A 10,660-nucleotide genomic window follows, 5' to 3' on the forward strand; every position below is an offset into this window, starting at 1 on the left:
TTTGTAATTTTTTTATTTGTATTATGTATTTCTCATTATTTTTATTCTTTATTTTTTTAGGGCTGGATTTCCATTAACATTTGTAATCACGATTAATAACACAATTGGAATTGTCTTCCTAAAATTATTAGATTGGAAGAGTCCTATGTCCAGTTTCGTAAACTTTTGAAAACATATCTGTTTCAAAATACTTTTGATAATAATCTGGAATAAAAAAAAGGGGACAAATAGACAGAATGATTTGCAGTAAAAATAATATGTTTGCTTATATAGTACGTTATGAATGGTTGTCCAACGTCTATTGGTATTTAGAATGGTTGTTTTAGTTTTTGCTGTGCTTTTCTATCAAATCAATGGATTTCTTATATGTTTTTAAAAATATTTTATTTTAAGATGTAAACCGTTCTGTTTCGTGAATGCAATTAGAAACGGTATAGTAAATAAACGATAATTAAAAGGTATGCTATTTATTTACTGCCACTTTTGCTAAACCGTGCTTCTGATTTCTGATGCGGCAATGCTGAATGGTCGTTGTCAACATTGCCGCACAGAAATTGCTAGTGCAGTTTGGTAAAAGAGGCCCTTAAATTTTTGACCTGAAGGCGATGAAACAGTGTGACAAGGCGGTGGCCGTAGCCAGAAGGTTGCTAGGCTGTATACAGAGAGGTGTGAACAGCAGAAGAAAGGAGGTTTTAATGCCCCTGTATAAGAGGTTGGTGAGGCCCCACCTGGAGTATTGTGTTCAGTTTTGGAGGCCGTACCTTGCGAAGGATGTTAAAACAATGGAAGCGGTGCAAAGAAAAGCTACGAGGATGGTATGGGAGTTGCATTCCAAGACGTATGAAGAGAGACTTGCTGACCTGAACATGTATACTCTGGAGGAAAGGAGGAACAGGGGTGATATGATACAGACGTTCAAATATTTGAAAGGTATTAATCCGCAAACGAATCTTTTCCGGAGATGGGAAGGCGGTAGAACGAGAGGACATGAAATGAGATTGAAGGGGGGCAGACTCAGGAAAGATGTCAGGAAGTATTTCTTCACGGAGAGGGTGGTGAACGCTTGGAATGCCCTCCCGCGGGAGGTGGTGGACATGAAAACGGTAACGGAATTCAAACATGCGTGGGATAGGCATAAAGGAATCCTGTGCAGAAGGAATGGATCCACTGAAGCTTAGCTGAAATTGGGTGGCGGGGGGAAGAGGGGTTGGTGGTTGAGAGGCTAGGATAGGGGAGGGCAGACTTATAAGGGGGTGTGCCAGAGCCGGTGATGGGAGGTGGGACTGGTGGTTGGGAGGTGGGAAATACTGCTGGACAGACTTATACAGTCTGTGCCCTGGAAAAGACAGGTACAAATCAAGGTAAGGTATACACATATGAGTTTATCTTGGGCAGACTAGATGGACCGTGCAGGTCTTTTTCTGCCGTCATCTACTATGTTACTATGTTTCTCACTGCAGCTCCTTGGGACTCTGAGCAAAGGAAGGTTAAGTGATTTACCCAGAGTCCCAAGGAGCTGCAATGGGAAAAAAAATAAAGGGCTTCTTTTAAACAAAGCCCGCCACTGATTCTCGGTGCGGCAAATGAGAGGAAGCCCATTCGATTCCTGTGGGCTTCCTCTCATTTGCTGCATAGGAATCGCTAGTTCGGCTTTGTAAAAGAAGCCCTAGGAGTCGCTTACTAAACCGTACGAGCAATTCCCGCGTGGCAAAAGTGAGAAAGCCCATTGCATTCGTATAGGCTTTCTCTCATTTGCTGCGCAGGAATCGCTAGCGCAGTTTAGTAAAAGAGGCCCTAAATAAATAACATACCTATAATCATGTGCAGCCTGAATTGTAGATTAGCTACAGAATACTAAATTAAGGGGCCCTTTTACTAAGCTCTGGTAAGCACTAATGCATGCTTACCATGCAGGAAAATGCACTACTGTGGGGCACGTTCAAGCATTCCGCGGTATTGGGATCTGCATGTGCTCATGGGGGTGGAGAATAGGCGTGCCCAGCGGTAATCAGCACAGTTGTATTGCTGTGCAGCAATCGATTGCCATAGGAGCCCTTACCGCCTAGTAAATAGTTGTTGGTAATGGCTCCCGTGCTAACGGCCATGCGCTAATGAGGAAATTAGTGCATAGCCATTACTTGAAGAAATGGAAAATGTGGCTATTTTACAGCCACGCTAAAAGTGGCCTCAGCATGCGGGGAAACCCACATGTTGGTCATACTGGAGGCCATTTTTCAGTGCATCCTAGTAAAAGGGCCCCTAAGACTTCCTGTATTTTGACTAAAAAAAAAACGAACTTCACTATTTTTGTTTAAATTGTTCCTTATTTTCACTTACAATGTAGGTATCCCTGTTTAAAAATTAGATTCTTTGTGATTTTTATGAATAAAATACCAAAAAATATTTTTTTGCTGTTCATTTGTAGAATAAAATTGTAATGTTTTTCTCCATTGGCTCATAAAAATGGGTAAAAACCCCCAAACACCTATCACGAAATGCCTATCATGAAATGCCTAGCCACTGTCTGGGGTTCCCCACAGCCACTTACAGGGTCTATCCCCAGCACAGCTCAGGTCTGCCTGCATCTGCTGCTTGTGCTCTGCACTAGCACCCTCCTCTCACCGACTGGGTCACAACCTTCTCTTGGCGAGTCTCCCACTCTCAAATTATCCCCAGTGATTTCTAGGTTACTGGGGCCATACTCCCAGTGGTCCCACAGTTCCCAGGAAGCACTCACAGACCCAACACACAAACCACCCAGATTCTTTATCAGTCTAGACAGAGAGACAATAGACTATTTATTGTCTTGAAAATTGAACACTGAGCAAAAATGTGCAGTCAGCAGAACAATAACAGGTAACTGAAATATGGATCAATTATAATACTAACTAAACATTTGTTACTTCCTAAAAAGTGCCTGGGGAGAACAGGACATATAATTCACCAAGCTTAGCAAAGAGATCTGTCTCTCTTCTCCAGGGCTAAGACAGAAGGCAAAATCAGTACACTCTAAAGGAAATTAGCTCCTGGGCCAATCAGAGCCCAGTCAACAAGATTTTAAAGTACACTGCTGCTTGTTTCCTGCTTGTGTTCAAGAAAAAGAACATTCATTTCCCTATAACAACTCTCTCATGAATACTCATTGTGGATATCCTGAAAACCTGACTGGCTGGGGTGCCTCCAGGATCAGGTTTGGGAACCACTGACATATAGTTTTATTGCTTGTCGATTGAAACAACTCTAGTTTTTATTTTTGAACTTGGTTTGTGTTGCAGTCCGCTGTGATCTTTCGATACGGCAGCCTACAAATTATTATTAATAATAATAATAACATGACATAGAAGAAACACAGAGTGTATTTGTGTCTTCTAGAAAAACAGTAGAGAATTTTAAGGCCACAATTATCTGATTCACTGTTTTTCAGAAATACATACAGGAACATGCTTCAACAATACAGAGAGCTATATTGAAACAGAGAGATTAATAGTTTGAAAAGTACATGAAAGAGAATTCACAGTTAAAATTTCACCTTTCCCTCACCCAGAATCCTAAATAATACTTGGGGCTTGGATTCTAAATTATGCATGTGGATTCAACAAAATCAGATTAAAGGTATTTCTTTAGTGTAATGTTCTAGAAACTGGTTCCTCCAGAAAAGGAAATATCAGGACATATTGATATTTTTCTTATCAATTGCTCTGAAATGTAATGTTCTACTGCAAAAATAAAATTTGGCAAAATTCTTCCCAAACATATCTGGAACGAATAGGAGAAGGCCAGTACAGATACTCTAATGTTGTTTGCTATGCCCACAGACTTGCCTCCCAAAACTATGGGGCCCTTTTACTAAGCCGCATAGGCGCCGACGCTCACCCAATGTGTGTCAATTTGGAGTTACTGCCCGGCTACTGCGTGGCCCTTGCGGTAATTTCATTTTTGACGCACACCGGAAAATAATTTTAATTTTCTGGCGCATGGCAGAAACTGGGCGGTAATTCTACGCACGTAGACAAGTACCGCTCAGTTAACACATGAGACCTTGAGGCAGTGGGCAAAGAAAGTGTTAACTCTGATACATAAGAAATGATATTAAAAGCTTGAAGTTTAAATTCTCAGTTCTGCTAGCAAGTGAAGGTATGCCAGATGGTTCATATTATTTGAAAGTCTTGGCCGAGCTAAGGTTAGGAAAGGTCAGTGAGAAATGGAACTCTGTCCCTTGTGAATTGCCAATGCTAGCTGGCACAGCTGTAAACTATTATGAATGAACAAAGCATGAGCCAGACATGCCGTAGTTTTAAAAGAATTAGTTTAATGCTAGTTAGATTCTAAATAATTCTAGATATTCCTGATGTTTAGATATATCTTATAAGGAATACTGATTCTGTGTATTTTAGAATATGTTTTATTCTCTATAATTTCTATGTAGGATGTTTGTTCAACTCTGTGTTACTTTTAAAATGATCCTTTGTCTGCTGTTTAAGACTGCAGTGAGGAGATCCACATGTGGTTTGACTTAGCCATAGTTCTGGCTGGTTCAATGTATAAGCTGAGAGGTGAAAAAGGTCAGAACTAGTCAGCTCTCTTCTCCTTGATTAATTATAGGTAACTGTAGGAATAGTCCTGAAAGTATAGCAGTATGCCATTAAGTAAGATTGGCTTTTGACCTCTTTAATGAATGCCAGAGTTTAGTTAGCAGTTAGTACTAGGAATATGAGAAATCAATCATAATAACATGCAGGAGTTCTGGAGACCAAATGTCTGGCTTAAGGGGCCCCAGGTCAGAGGTCAGTTTAGGATGTCTGGAACCTATGTAACTGATATTTCAAAAGTAATGATTGGTTGAGGCAAGGTAGCCAATCTAATTCCTTAACCAATTGGGAGTAAAGGGGGCTAGGCTAGGAGGAGGGCTTAGGACCCTATTTAAGTAGGAGCAGAAGCAGTTTACGTCAGAAAGAACTCAGAAGGAGCTCAGAAGAAAGAGAAGGACAGAAGGAACAGACAGAAGAAGGAGAAGACAGCATAAGAAGAGAAGCAGCTGAGACAAAGACACAGAGAGCTGAGACAAAGACACAGAGAGCTGAGACAAAGACACAGAGAGCTGAGAGAGAGGAGAAGAGAGCTAGAACTGATGTCCTGCTTTGTTTGCTGGCAAATAAAGAAGATTTTTCTCTCATACTGGTGTGTGCTGTCTGACTCCTGAAGCATCACAAATTCCTATCTCAATTCCTGCAACAATTCTTGGTGGCAGCGGTGGGATGAATCCTGCATTAATCCCAGCACCCAACTGACTGGAGAACATTCGCCGGGTATGTATTCTGTATTTTGTATTGTAATTCTAGCTAGAAAATTGTAAATCAGCCCCTCAAGAAGGAGGGAAGGAGAATCTGATCAATTCTCAGCGAAGGCCCTAGTACCTTCTAGTCGCGGGGACTAGAAGCGAAAACGCTTGAGCTTATCTGTATTTGAGAAATCTGAAATTGTTGGGTGGGATTTTCTGTACTGAATGAATGTGTGATGCCTGAATGTTAATGAGTGCGGACTTCTTATAGCTGCATTTCCAATTAACGCGAGTTCAATTGGTCAGCAACGGAAGGAAGCGATTGCTGTCTGTCTACCTAGTGTCTCGAGAGTGCAGACCCCTTACTGCACTTTCAAAAACTCCCTCCCTTTTGTGTGTTGTAATTGTAAGCATTATGGGTGGGACATCATCTAGACAAATTGTTACCCCCCTAGACTGTATGCTTAGAAATTTCAAGAAAGGTTTTTTAATTAATGATTATGGACAGACTTTAAGCTCAGGTACTTTAAGAACCTTGTGTGAAGTTGAGTGGCCATCTATGGGAGTGGGGTGGCCCCCTAGTGGCAGCTTAGATATTGAAGTAATCCGGAAGGTCTACAGCATAGTAGTAGGAGAATCAGAATATTCTGAACAACTCCCTTATATAGATTCCTGGGACAGCCTTGTGACTGACCCTCCCTCGTGGTTGAAAACTTATATGGGATCCCCAGTAAAATTCATGTTAGGCCGTGTTCAAAGAAAGATTAGAAAATCTAAACTAGAAGAGGGAAAGAGCCCTAGGAAGCTTACCACCCAATCGGTGGCTTCCGCCCCTACCCTGTCTGAGAAACCCATACTCTCTGATGACCCCTCAGATCTTGAGCCACCACCTTATGGCCCATTGTTGGGGTTCCGTGCTACCCCCAGAGATCCACGCCGTCCAGCCCAAGCTTCTCCAGCACAGGCTTCTCCGGATAGTTCTTCCCCTCCTGTGCCAAACCTGCCACACCCTAGGTTGGACTTTTCACCCGGCCTCTACCCTTCTGTGCCACATCCTCTCCTGTTAACCTCTGAAGACCCGTTTTGGGTTCCACTCCCTGACTCCTCAACTCCTGACAGCCCAGCCTCTCCCTCTAGCACCCCTACCCACTCATTAGGGGCCCGGCATCCCTTTCAATGGACTGAATCACCTGTGACCACCTCTCAGTCTATGAGTACCCCTCCCCATCCCTCAGGGGTTCAACACACCTCCACTGAATGGGTTAGACCTGCTGCAATCACCTTTGAGCATGATAGGAGGGTAGCTCCTAGCTCTACCTCAGGTTCCATCCCCACTTCCTCGAGAGTTCTGCCACTTCGTCAGGTAACTACCACTCGACCGGATCCTAATAATCAGGGTCAGGTTATACAGGCACAGGCCTATCAGTATGTACCCTTCACAACCACCGATCTCCTGAATTGGAAGACGCATTACCCCTCTTATACTGAAAAGCCTCAGGCAGTGGTGGACCTAGTGGCTAGCATTATGGCCACCCATAACCCAACCTGGACTGATTGTCAACAACTTCTCCTGACCCTCTTCACAACTGAGGAGAGGCGGAAGATTTTGCAAAATGCTGAGGCCATCACGCGAGAGCGTGTTCCCGACGGGACACAGGATCCAGAGGGATGGGTTAGAGCTCGGTTTCCTCGCGCAGCTCCAGATTGGGATCCAAATGATGGGCAGCACTATGAACTGTTGTCTGGCTATTGCCGGGACTTACTGGAAGGTATGAGGAAAGGCATAAAGAGGCCCATTAATCTGGCAAAGGTCTCTGAAATTCTCCAAGGGGCAACTGAATCCCCTGGGGCCTTTCTAGAGCGACTAATTGAAGCCTACAGAACATACACCCCATTTGACCCTGAAGCCCAAGAAAACCAGAGAATGGTGAATAGTGCATTGGTGGCCCAGAGTATGCCAGATATCCGGAAGAAGTTGCAGCGTCAGGAGGGATTCGCAGGGATGAATACCACCCAGCTAATTGAGATCGCAACCAAGGTTTTCATTAATAGAGATCAGGAGGTGCGCCGAGAGGCTGACCGGAAGATGCAGAAGAAGGCCGACCTTTTAGCGGCAGCCATTACTAATTCCACCCTTAACCGAGGTCGACCTCTAGCTAATGGGAAGCCAAAGTGGGACCCCGGACCACCAGCCAGGCCCCGAGATTCCTTCAATCAATCCCGGCCAAGGGGGGAGAATCCCAGACCAAGATTGGAGAGGGATCAGTGTGCCTATTGTAAGGAAAGAGGGCACTGGAAAGATGAATGCCCCCAGAGGCGCCAGGGACTGAGAAGGGGACCAGGAGATCGAGGGAGCCGAGGCCGAGTTCGAGAGGGAAGATATGAGCCTCCTGAATCTGACATCATCGGGATAGCCGAGATGGCAGAATGGGACGAATAGGACAGACCGGGTTCCTACAAACTGGGCTCCCAGGAACCTATGGTCAAGCTAACTATAGGGAGCCGCTCAATTCCATTCATGATTGATACAGGAGCTGAACATTCTGTTGTGACGGAGCGATTAGCGCCTGTGTCTGGAAAAACTGTCCGAGTGGTGGGAGCCACGGGGGTGCAGAACCGGAGGCCCTTCCTGACAACCCGTAGATGCCAATTAGGCTCACACATAGTCACTCATGAATTCCTTTATATGCCAGACTGTCCAATCCCTTTGTTAGGTCGAGACCTGCTGTCCAAGCTTAGGGCCCAAATTTCTTTTGACTCTGATGGCCAGACTTCAGTCTCCTTTCGGCCCCCAACATCCAGCCCTAAGGGTATATTGAGTTTCTGCTGCCCTCTTGAAGAAGAATGGCGGCTGCATCAGTCGCAGGGCCAAGTTGACCTACCCCTGGCAGACAGCTTTCAGGTCAGTGGGGTATGGGCAGAAGATAATCCCCCAGGGTTGGCCCGAAATATTCCTCCTGTACATGTAGATTTACTTCCAAATGCCCGGCCAATCCATCTTCGCCAATACCCAATTCCCAGAAAGGCTCTGGAAGGGATTCAAGCACATTTGAATCGTCTGTTATCCTATGGAATTATTCGTCCTTGCCAGTCTCCATGGAATACGCCACTATTGCCAGTTCAGAAGCCAGGGACTGAGGACTACCGGCCAGTCCAAGACTTACGAGTGGTCAATAAATCCACTATCTCATTACACCCTGTAGTGCCTAATCCATATGTCCTGCTAGGATTGATACCTTCTGGGGCTACCCATTTCACAACACTAGATCTAAAAGATGCCTTCTTTTGTATTCGGGTGGCCCCAGCCAGTCAATTGCTTTTTGCCTTTCAATGGGAAAACCCAGTAACAGGAAGGAAGCTTCAGTATACATGGACTCGCCTGCCACAGGGGTTCAAGAATTCCCCCACCATTTTTGGGACAGCCCTAGGGCAAGACCTTAAGACTTTTAAATCTGAGCCTTCCAGGCGAGTTTTACTCCAGTATGTAGATGACCTCCTGATTGCAGCAGTGACCCAGGAAGAGTGTTTTGAGGCTACTAGAGAATTGCTGGAGCTACTCTTGGATGCAGGCTATAAGGTCTCACGCTCAAAGGCCCAACTCTGTCAGTCAGAAGTGAAGTATTTGGGCTTCTGTATTTCCCAGGGAAGTAGGAGACTGGATGCTAGTAGGAAGCAAGCGGTAGCTGCAATTCCCCAACCCAAGTCCAGAAGAGAAGTTAGGGAATTTCTGGGAGCAGCCGGATTTTGCAGAATTTGGATTCCAAATTTTGCATTGATGGCGAAACCCCTTTACCAAGCCACAAAGGGGGGTGAAAAGGAACCATTTGAATGGGGACCTACTGCTCAACAATCCTTCATTGCCATAAAGAAAGCCCTACTCCAAGCCCCTGCGTTAGGCCTTCCTGATGTGGAGAAACCTTTCTCACTGTATGTTCATGAGCGACAGGGGGTTGCTCTGGGTGTGCTGACCCAGATGATGGGATCCTGGCAGAGGCCTGTTGCATACCTGTCTAAACAGCTGGATGGAGTGGCTAAAGGATGGCCAGCCTGTATGAGGGCCATTGCAGCAACAGCCTTACTGGTCCAGGAAGCTGATAAGTTGACCTTGGGGCAAGAACTGGTTGTTAAAGTCCCCCATGCAGTTCTCACCCTCATGGAGTATAAGGGCAACCACTGGTTTACAAATAACCGCATGGTTAAGTACCAAGCTAGCTTGTGTGAGAATCCACGGATACACCTGGAAACAGTGGCTACATTCAATCCTGCTACTCTTTTGCCAGCATCTGAGGGACCACCGGATCATGACTGTATCCAAACCATGGATGAAGTGTACTCCAGTCGACCAGATCTTAAAGATGTTCCGTGGAGGGACCCAGATGTAATTTATTTTACAGATGGAAGCAGTTATGTGGAGAACTCCAAGCGACTGGCAGGCTATGCTGTGGTGACAGAGGACAAGGTGATAGAAGCGAGAGCCCTGCCCCAAGGAACTTCAGCCCAGAAAGCAGAACTTGTGGCCCTCATACGAGCTCTGGAGTTAGCAGCAGGACTGGTGACCAACATTTATACTGATTCCAAATATGCCTTCACAACCCTACATGCTCATGGAGCTTTGTATAAGGAAAAGGGACTCATAAATGCTGCAGGCCAACCTGTTAAGTATGGACCTGAAATACTTCAGCTGCTAGAGGCTGTGTGGGCCCCTAAGAAGGTAGCTGTTATTCACTGTAGGGGACACCAAAGAATAGATACTCCAGTGGCCCGAGGGAACCGCCATGCTGATCGGGTGGCCAAGGAAGCTGCTCGAGGACCCCCAGCAACTACTGTGACTCCCCTGTTCCAAATTCGATTGCAAGAATGGACACCTATGTATACCCAAGTGGAAGAGAAATGGGCTCAAGAAGAAGGTGCAGTAAGGAGACCTGATGGCTGGTTACATCTCCCTGATACCAGAGTTCTGGTGCCACGCCACCTAGCTTGGCCTGTAGTGTCTCAAGCTCATGACCTATCACACTTAGGGAAAACAGCACTAGCCTGTCTACTCAGTCGAGTAGTGGTGCTGGAAGGATTGGATAGTCTGGTTGCCACTGCCTCTGCCCGATGTACTCTCTGTGCCCAGAATAATGCTCGTCAGGGACCCCGTATTCCACCAGGAGTTCAGTCTAGAGGTCTAACACCCTTTGAGTCCCTAGTTATAGACTTCACAGAAATGCCCAAGAGCGGTAGGTTCCGATACCTCTTAGTCATGGTCTGTACCTTTTCTGGGTGGGTGGAAGCATATCCTACAGTCACTGAGAAAGCCACAGAAGTAGCTCGAGCTCTCCTTAGGGATGTCATCCCCAGGTATGGACTGCCCCTTGCCATAGGTTCAGATAATGGTCC

The sequence above is a fragment of the Microcaecilia unicolor genome, chromosome 4, assembly GCF_901765095.1.
Source record: "Microcaecilia unicolor chromosome 4, aMicUni1.1, whole genome shotgun sequence".
NCBI classification, from domain to species: domain Eukaryota; kingdom Metazoa; phylum Chordata; class Amphibia; order Gymnophiona; family Siphonopidae; genus Microcaecilia; species Microcaecilia unicolor.